The 8,124-nt window shown below is 55.3% G+C and overlaps 1 protein-coding gene and 1 long non-coding RNA gene across 5 annotated transcripts in view; one reads left to right on the top strand and one right to left on the bottom strand.

The window, feature by feature from the left end:
* Window positions 1-8,068, bottom strand: part of CTIF (cap binding complex dependent translation initiation factor) — a 295,461-nt gene extending 287,393 nt beyond the window's left edge. For 2 of the 4 annotated variants that reach the window (XM_029922254.1, XM_029922251.1), the window contains exon 1: window positions 7,902-8,068. The gene's annotated coding sequence lies outside the window, so the exon portion shown is untranslated. Of the gene's footprint in view, window positions 1-5,005; window positions 5,029-6,897; window positions 7,156-7,901 lie in introns of those variants that run through there. The other 2 variants (XM_029922252.1, XM_029922253.1) reach the window with 2 other exon arrangements.
* Window positions 1-8,124, top strand: part of LOC115277852 — a 30,314-nt gene that overhangs the window by 762 nt on the left and 21,428 nt on the right. The gene's annotated exons all lie outside the window — the stretch shown is intronic.

The following is an 8,124-nucleotide window of genomic DNA, read 5'->3' on the forward strand; positions in this document are numbered from 1 at the left end:
ACTCTCATGCCAACTCACTGACATCTAGTCCATCCTTCCTCCAAGCCTGCAAACCTCTGCAGGGGCAGCCGGGGAGAACCCTCTATCCCAACTCCCGTCTTGTCTCCAGTCGTCAAAACTCAACCCTCCTTGGTTCTGAGACCAGCAACCGCCCCTCCCACCCCTACAACCACCCCCACCCCCAGCACTGGCCTAGCTTAAGTGCAAGTGGACTGTCCACACTCACTTTTGAGTTCCCCAGGGATTTCCCTCACATTCTATGAGCTCAGCTCTTCTTTGAAAGGATGCTAGTTATATTTTATACAGCGTTTCTAGGTGCTTGGTAATTGGAAGATTTTCAAGATTTTTACTCCACTGTGGTACTAAAAATATTCTCACTCAGCATTGGGATACCCTCTTTGGACTTACTCATGGGATCCTTCCCTGGCTGACCTCCTGCCCCCAACAACGAAGTGTGGCCACATCCCTGCAGGTGCACAAATGTCAATGGAACACCTACTAAGTGCCAGGCACTATTTCAGGCCCTAAAGAATCAAAACTGAAAGGACTGGAGCCCTGCCTGAAACACATCAGCTCTCTAAAAACGCAGCGCGGCAGGATGAGAAGTCTCTGCGCCACTCTCCTATTGAAATCGTACTCTACTATTTGTGCAGGTCTTAAAGCTTCTTCGGGGCCTCCTGTGTCCACAGCTGGGAGCAGCTAGGCTGCCTGCCCTCCGAAGCAGGGTCCGGTCTTTCCTGCCCTTTGCTCATGCCCTGAGCGCCCCCGGGACAGGGCTCTGCTCACCACGGATGGTAAACAGGAAAATGCCTCTCCCCTAACTCTACTCTAAATCTAAAGGCTTCAGGCTGAAGCCAGCTCTCAGCTGCTGAGGGATCCTGCCCGCTGGGCCTCCGGCATGACACAGCATCCCCGGCCAGGCAGCGGCTGGCATGACAAAGGATTCTCTGACAATGGGAGGAAGAGGTCTTTCATTGTCTCAGGCAGCTCTGCGGGGGTCACACTTGCAGCGGATCTTCCCCACTTCCCCAGCTGTAGTCCTGCCCCTGCATTGTATAGTCTGTAAGACAGTCCACTGGACTCTCCTACCATTCAAATTCAAATTCTACACGTCTTGCAGTGAGCTAACCCAGTCCTCCTTCTCGCCCCAACCTCAGCAGACCTGCTCTGACTGAAGGAGTTGGCACCTGGGGAAAAGCTGGGAGGCCTCTGTCAGTGAGGCCAGAAAGCTGGGAGTCACTGGGACTTCTCCTTCACTCCTCAAAGCTAAGCAGCCACTGCAGAGTTTAGTACCCAAATGTTTTTAATGTCTAACCTTCCCTCCATCCCCCTACACAAGGCCCTGGCTCCAGGTTTTATCCCCTGTGACCTGATACTGGATGGAAGCTGTCATTGCCTCACTTGGCCCAGTGGCCTCCTGGCACCAGATCTCCTTCCCTTCTGAACCCCAGCAGCATACCTCAGTCCTGCTTCTGGCCCCGTCCTCCACCCCATAGTCTCGAAGCCAAGGTCTTTGGCCAAAACTCCTGGGGTCTGAGCCCTGTCTGCCTCTCCACCTTTGAAGCTGACCTTGCTGCTGCAGACAGCCTCAGACCTCCTCTCCTAAGCACACGCTTACCAGTTTGAGCTCCTCTCCAAGGCTAATTTATTTTCATCCATTCGCTTTCGGCACCTGCATCATCTCCCTTAGAAAGCCCTCACTGATCTGAGGCTTGAACAGATACCCCCTGACCGTGCTACTCAGAACTTACTCAACCACTGTGCTCACCACACAATTTCCCCTTTACTACTTTATTTTAAAGAACAATGGGTTGTTTTAGTGCTTTTTAAATTTTTTTTTTACATTTATTTATTTTTGAGAGAGAGAGAGACAGACAGAGCACAAGCAGGGGAGGGACAGAGACAGAGGGAGACACAGAATCCGAAGCAGGTTCCAGGCTCTGAGCTGTCAGCGTAGAGCCCACATGGGGCTCGAACTCATAAGCCATGAGATCATGATCTGAGCCGAAACCAGATGCTTAACCCACTGAGCCACCCAGGCGCCCACCCCTTTACTACTTTGGAGCCATTGTCCCAGATGAAAACCTATTCTAGGTCTGCTGTGACCCTAGACCTACTCCCAAATTCACCTCCTCCACAAAATCATCTTAGCTGGCCACAGTCCACATATCAGTGCTGTGAAAACTGCCTCCCATACTTTTATCCATCCTATCCCTGAGTCAGTTAGTCAACACTTGGGGCTGACTCCATGCTGGATATGAGCTCAAAGTGGCCATAAAAAGCTCTAAAAAAAACACTGGAGGGGCACCTGGGTGCTGTCTATGCTGACAGCTCAGAGCCTGGAGCCTGCTTCGGATTCCGTGTCTCCTCTGTCTGCCCCTCTCCCATTCGCTCTCTCTCAAAAATAAATAAAAACATTTAAAATTAAAAAAAAAATACACTGGAAGCACCCCACTCACAAGACTATAATGATGATTCGACATGACTGACCACCCTAGCCCTAAGCGCTGGATTTGAAGCCTGAAGCTCTGGGTTCAGATCCCTGTTCTGCAACTTCCCTGTGACCTGGTTCATCACTAACCACAGGGGCTCAGAGTCCTCGCACGCAAAATGGGAATAAATACCGCTAACGGCTTCACGGGGCCAGGATAAAAAGCAGATATCATTTGTGGGAAACGCTTTGCAAACTCTAAACCCATATCAAGTGCAGTGTCCAGTGCCCAGCAACCCCCTATCTACCTCCACTGCCCCCACCAGGACTTTCTGTCCATACTAGAATCAGGTGAGAGGTCAAATGAAGTCCGTGAGTCCCCCCCCTAGAAAAATGCACATATATGACAGCTTTGCAAACACTTTGGAGAGGTTCCTAAGGACCCTGCCAAGGGAAGGGAAAGCCAAAGACTAAACTAGAGGGCACTGGAAAACCCCCAGGCCTACCATGTCTCACAAAATGCCCTCGTCCAGATTCCTGGATGCCAAAGATAAAAGATAGGGCAGGGAAGGGCAGTCTCAAAGGAAAGGAAGTTCAAGACTAAGAGAGAAATTCCAGAGCCTTTCCCAGAACCAGAGGATATAGAGAAGATGCAGCATTCTCTTCGGCCAATAAGAACTCCACTGTTTTTCAGAAAGCACAGAAAAAGAAGACTGAACGAGGTATCAAAATCTGGAATCTCTTGTCCCACTCTGCCAAGGGCTCCCGGTGACTGTGGGCAAGTCCTTTCACCTCGCCGGGTCTCAGGGTCTTCACACAGAGATCAGCTGATCAGTAAGGCCTTCCAGCTCAGAATGCCTAGGAACCACAGCTTTGGCCTGAGTTTACTTCAGAATAAGAGGCAGATGTCGATAGTCAACATGGTGATAATGCAGGGAGAAGGGCCCCCATCACAGCCCTGTTCTAAATTATATCATATGCAGGATGGGGCAGGAGGGCAGAAGAGTAAAGTCTGAGTATGAACAACCAAGCACGGGTGACCGGGAGTCGGCAGTGAGGCTGAGAGGTGAAGATCCCCCCCCCCCAAAAGAGCATCACAAGAAGCTGCCATGTTATCGGGTAAGCTATGCAGAAATGCCACCACATTTGGAAAATGCCCAAAAACTGCGATGTGCCCGTCTGTTTGAGCCTCCTGTTCTCTCTCTGGGCTCGGGATTCTCTCTCCATCCTACCTCCCCCTCCTGCCTCCTCCTTCATCATCTGAACTGCAAACCACAGAACCTTAACACAAGGGCAGTGGACCCCAAAACTGAGACGAAATTGGAGGACAGTGTCAGGCGGCCCAGTAGCGAGTTTGGGAATGAACAGATGAAAAGCAGACCCACATTAAAACATCCAAACAGACTTGTAAGACAGAAACTACTAAACCCAGGAAGGGCCTGAGCAAGACCTTGACCAGAGCCACAGCCCATCACTGAAGATAGCCTACCCCAGCCCATCACAGCCCAGCAGAGCTGGGAGAGGACCAAGGAGAATGACTTGTCAGCTCCTCACTGCTCAGCAGAGTACTCAGTTGGTTGACTTTAGGGTTATTTCCCACTAGCTGCCTAACGTCCACATTAGGACGTTATCCTCCATGCCCACCTGGGAGGTTACAAACAGCCTGAACTCCAGAGTAACAAGGGACAAAAAGCTCTTCTTCCTCCGTTGCTCCCTCCTGCATCTGCTCTAGAATTGGAACCGGCATCAGGAGTCACTTCCAAGCAACATATGTGAAACTGACTAAGTCCCAGGGTGAGTGCTCTAAAGTATTTATGATTTGTTCTCTCCCGTAGGCTGTGAATCACCCGCTTTATTGTGTTACAACTTAAGTGTTTCTACTGTACTATCTTTGTGTGCCCCAAACAGAGTACAGTATCTAGCCTAAGGTGGGTGCTCAATAAACATATACTGGACGTAAAATCCTAATGTGTTTTTGGCAGGCAGGGACTGTATGTTCGATTTCCTTTGTATGCACTTGAAGATACAGAAACATGCAGGTGGGCAATATATATTTGTGAATGAACAGTTGGGCAGGTGGCCAAACCTGGTAACTCTGCAGGCTATGTCTGAGAACCTTCCTACAGGCGAACTCTTCAAAGCACATCCGGGCATGTAGGAGCTCTTTGCTCTTCTCAGGGCTTCCCTACTCCCTGGAGATGCAGGGGGCAGGGAATAGGATCACCTGGATGATCCCTGGGTTTCTCAGGGATCTACACGTTAAACCAATGGTTTTGAAACCAGTACCTAAAGTATAAACGTTTGACTCAATAAGGACACTGGATCCATGAACACACTCATACGAATATAGACATGTGATGCATAAACATGTACGCCATATGCATTTATTATACACAGGTGTGATTCTGGTATAATGGATGCATAAAAGCTGATAACCTTTCACCATTAGCAAATCATCAGATGAGTGATAATAACAGCATTGCAGACTTCTGTTCTTTAATGACCATTCTCATTAGGTCTGGTAGCAAATAAAAAAAAGTGTTTTGACCAAGAATAAATACCCCCATAACTTACCCCTTTTCTCAGGTTCACAACTGGCTGGGGTGCCAAGACCTATTCTCAAAAAAAAAAAAAAAAAAAAGAACCCTCAAAAACAGATACCAAAAAATGGCCATTATTTCAATTAAAAGCCTTAGGCTGAGAAATTACAGGATCACAGAGACCGGGGAAAGTAGCCCTTCCGCCTCTGAGAGGCCTTGGGCAACTCACGGCCACTTTTTGAGTCTCAGTGTGCTTACCTGTAAAATGGGATTAATATCCCCTATATCACAGGACCCACTTAAGAAAATGTGATGATTCAAGGGTAGGGGGAAACGCTCTGTAAAGTCACACAAACATACTATTTACAGCTATCTGTTAATCACCGATGACACCCTACCCCAGAATACGTTACAAAATTACTGCCTACAAGCGTACATTACCTAGGACAGTCACTTGACACAACAGAGGAGATGATCTGTCTGTAAATCGAATCCTGTTTCAAATACTCAAAGGGAGTTTCCTCAGGCAACCTGAGGGCGTGCTGTGGGGGACTGCACAGCTAACATTTGTTTGTTCGGCGCATTCTGTTCCCGTATAATTGGGTTTTCTTGAAAGCCTGGCAATTTCCTCGCTCTGGCTAATAAGCATGCTCAAAGCCCGGATTCCTGAGGTTTTCGGCTCAGACCCCGCGCCGGCCAGGAGGAACCGGGCCCGGACAGCCCACGGCCCCTCCCGGTGTCCTGGCCGGCTGCTTCCTCTCTCCTCCAGCTCCGGCGGCGGCGGCGCTCGTGCTGTGTCACTTTCACCCTCCCGAGACTCCAGCCGCCGCGGGGCCCGCAGCCCCACCGGCTTCCTCCCTTTGCGCGCCGGCCCTCAGCCTGCGAGATAATCTCCCCGGCCGCAGGGCCCCAGAGGGCGAAGGCGGCCCAGACGTGCGGGCAGGCAGCGCACCCGGGTAGCAGCGCCCGGCTGGGCCGGGACTGGGGGAGCCGGGCAGCCTCCGGCCCCCACGATCTCCAGGACCAATAACTGGAAGTGGGTGCGCAGAGCGCGCGGGTTCGGTCCTGGGCCCGCGAGGCAGTGGCGGGCGCGCGGGCACGCGCACCCATAGAGCTCCCGGGAACAAGGGTCAACCCGAGCATGTTGGGAGGGTCCAGGGCGGCGACACGCGCGCGCCCGCGGCCCCTCCCTGCCCTGCGAGACCTGCACCCCGCCGGCTGAGCAGGCTGCCAGCCGGCCGGGTCGGGGGGCGTCGGGGACGCGGAGGGACGCAAGGCTTGTCTCCCGCGCCACCGCGAGCCCGGAACTCCCTCGCCGGCCCCGCACACACGCAACTGCAGGGGCTCCCCGGTGGTACAGCCGCAGGACCCCCTGTCCAAGTAACACGGGCGCGCGCGTGCGCGGACACACACGACTAGGAACCCAACTGGGACCACGAGGAGGCTGGCGGGACGATTCACAGGGTAGTCGGGCCCACGCGCGTCCCCACTACGCCGCGGTCTGTCCCCCCCACCACACACACGCTCCGCCCCCCCCCCCCCCACACGCCAGAGCAGTGTGTACACACACAAACAGATGGGCGGGGGAGACGACGCCTCGCTACCCGGGGTAGGGACACACAGGCCGCCGCCAGCCATTCCTCCCCTTTACACGCCGCACCCCCTCCCGGCTCACACCTGCCCCCCACAACCCCAACCCCGAAAACTCTACGAAACCCAACTGCCAACACCGACCCTCAATTGTCTTTTAACGTCAGTGGAAAGACATACCCAACTCACACCCGCCGTCCCCGGGCCGCCTCCTCCTGATGCATCCAGGCTGGGGCCCGCGGCCCTCAGGGGTCCCCAGACCTCCGCCGCCGCAGACCGAACCGCCTCCCCTGCCCTCCCTGCCCCCACGACCCGCGACGCGTCCAGGACAGTCACCTGCAGACAGTCCTGAAGAGACCGAGCCGGAGCCCACCTTGCGGCCGCTCGGGTCACTCGCCACCGCGAGCCGGGTTTCAGAGCCTGTCAACTTAACCCCCGCGCCGCCTTGGCGGATCTATTCCCCAGGCCCAATCACGCCGTGGCGACAGGAATAATAACAAAAAGCCACCGGAATCACCACCGTAGGGAATGTCCAAAGCTGCAACTGCAATGGCTCCACTGATTCGGGTTCCTCCTCTGCTCCCATCCCCCGCGCCCCCCGCGGCCCGCGGGCTCACCGGGGACGGAGGGAGGGTGCCGCCTGTCTAGACGACAGACATCCCCGCGCTCGCGGTGACGGGCGCGCACACACCCTCGCACGGCCGCTGCCACAGACACAATCAGTCACCACAGGAGGGAGGGGCTGCGTGGAGACACTCTCTCGGGGTCCCTCCGACAGCCGCCAGCGCAGCAGCCTCTGGCCGGGAGTCGCCACCCGGGGCCGCGCTCCCTACCTCGCCGGAGCGTGGTCAGAACAGCTGCAAGTTCGGCGGGTACTAAAGCAACTGCTTGCTGCAGCAAATGCGGGCTTCAAAACAAAAGGGAGAGCAATCACGTTCGCTCTCTTCCTCCCCCCCGGCTCGGAACCCGGCACATGACAGCGGCTACACCGCGCGACTCCAGCGCCAGCCAGGCTCCAGCCGTGCACCCCCGAGAGCCCCCTCCTCCCGGAGCCCCAGGGCGACGGCTCCCCACTGGGCCGGGAGCCCTGCGGGGAAGGGGCGAACCTGGGGAGCGGGTGAGGTCGTGGAGTGCGGTCCGCGACAGGGAAGGGGTCTGAGGATGGGCGCAGACGCCCCGCGGCCGGGGCGCAGGGAGGGGGAAGGGGGCTAATTGTTTGGGGCGGTTTTCTCGGATTTATCCATAAGCACGCTCGCGTCACGCAGCCCTCCTGGCGGGTCCCGGAATCGATCTGCAGGCTGTGCTGACTAAAAGAGGGGGGCAGGCGGGGGGATGCTCACCTCAGGGTTCCTCCGGCCGCAGCACCGAGCCCGATTCGGGGGTGGGGGAAGGGGACAGGGAAGGGGAAGGGAGGGAGGAGGCTCGAGAGAGCCTACTCCTGCCTCGAGTTCCGCGCGTCCCGGCAGCGGAGGGGATACGGCGCCCCAGCGCACAAACCCAACCTAGAGGGGAGGGAGGGAGGGAAGGGAAAGAGGGAGGGAGGGGCGGGTGGGGGGGAGGGAG

The sequence above is a fragment of the Suricata suricatta genome, chromosome 14 (assembly GCF_006229205.1).
Source record: "Suricata suricatta isolate VVHF042 chromosome 14, meerkat_22Aug2017_6uvM2_HiC, whole genome shotgun sequence".
Classification (NCBI taxonomy): Eukaryota; Metazoa; Chordata; class Mammalia; order Carnivora; family Herpestidae; genus Suricata; species Suricata suricatta.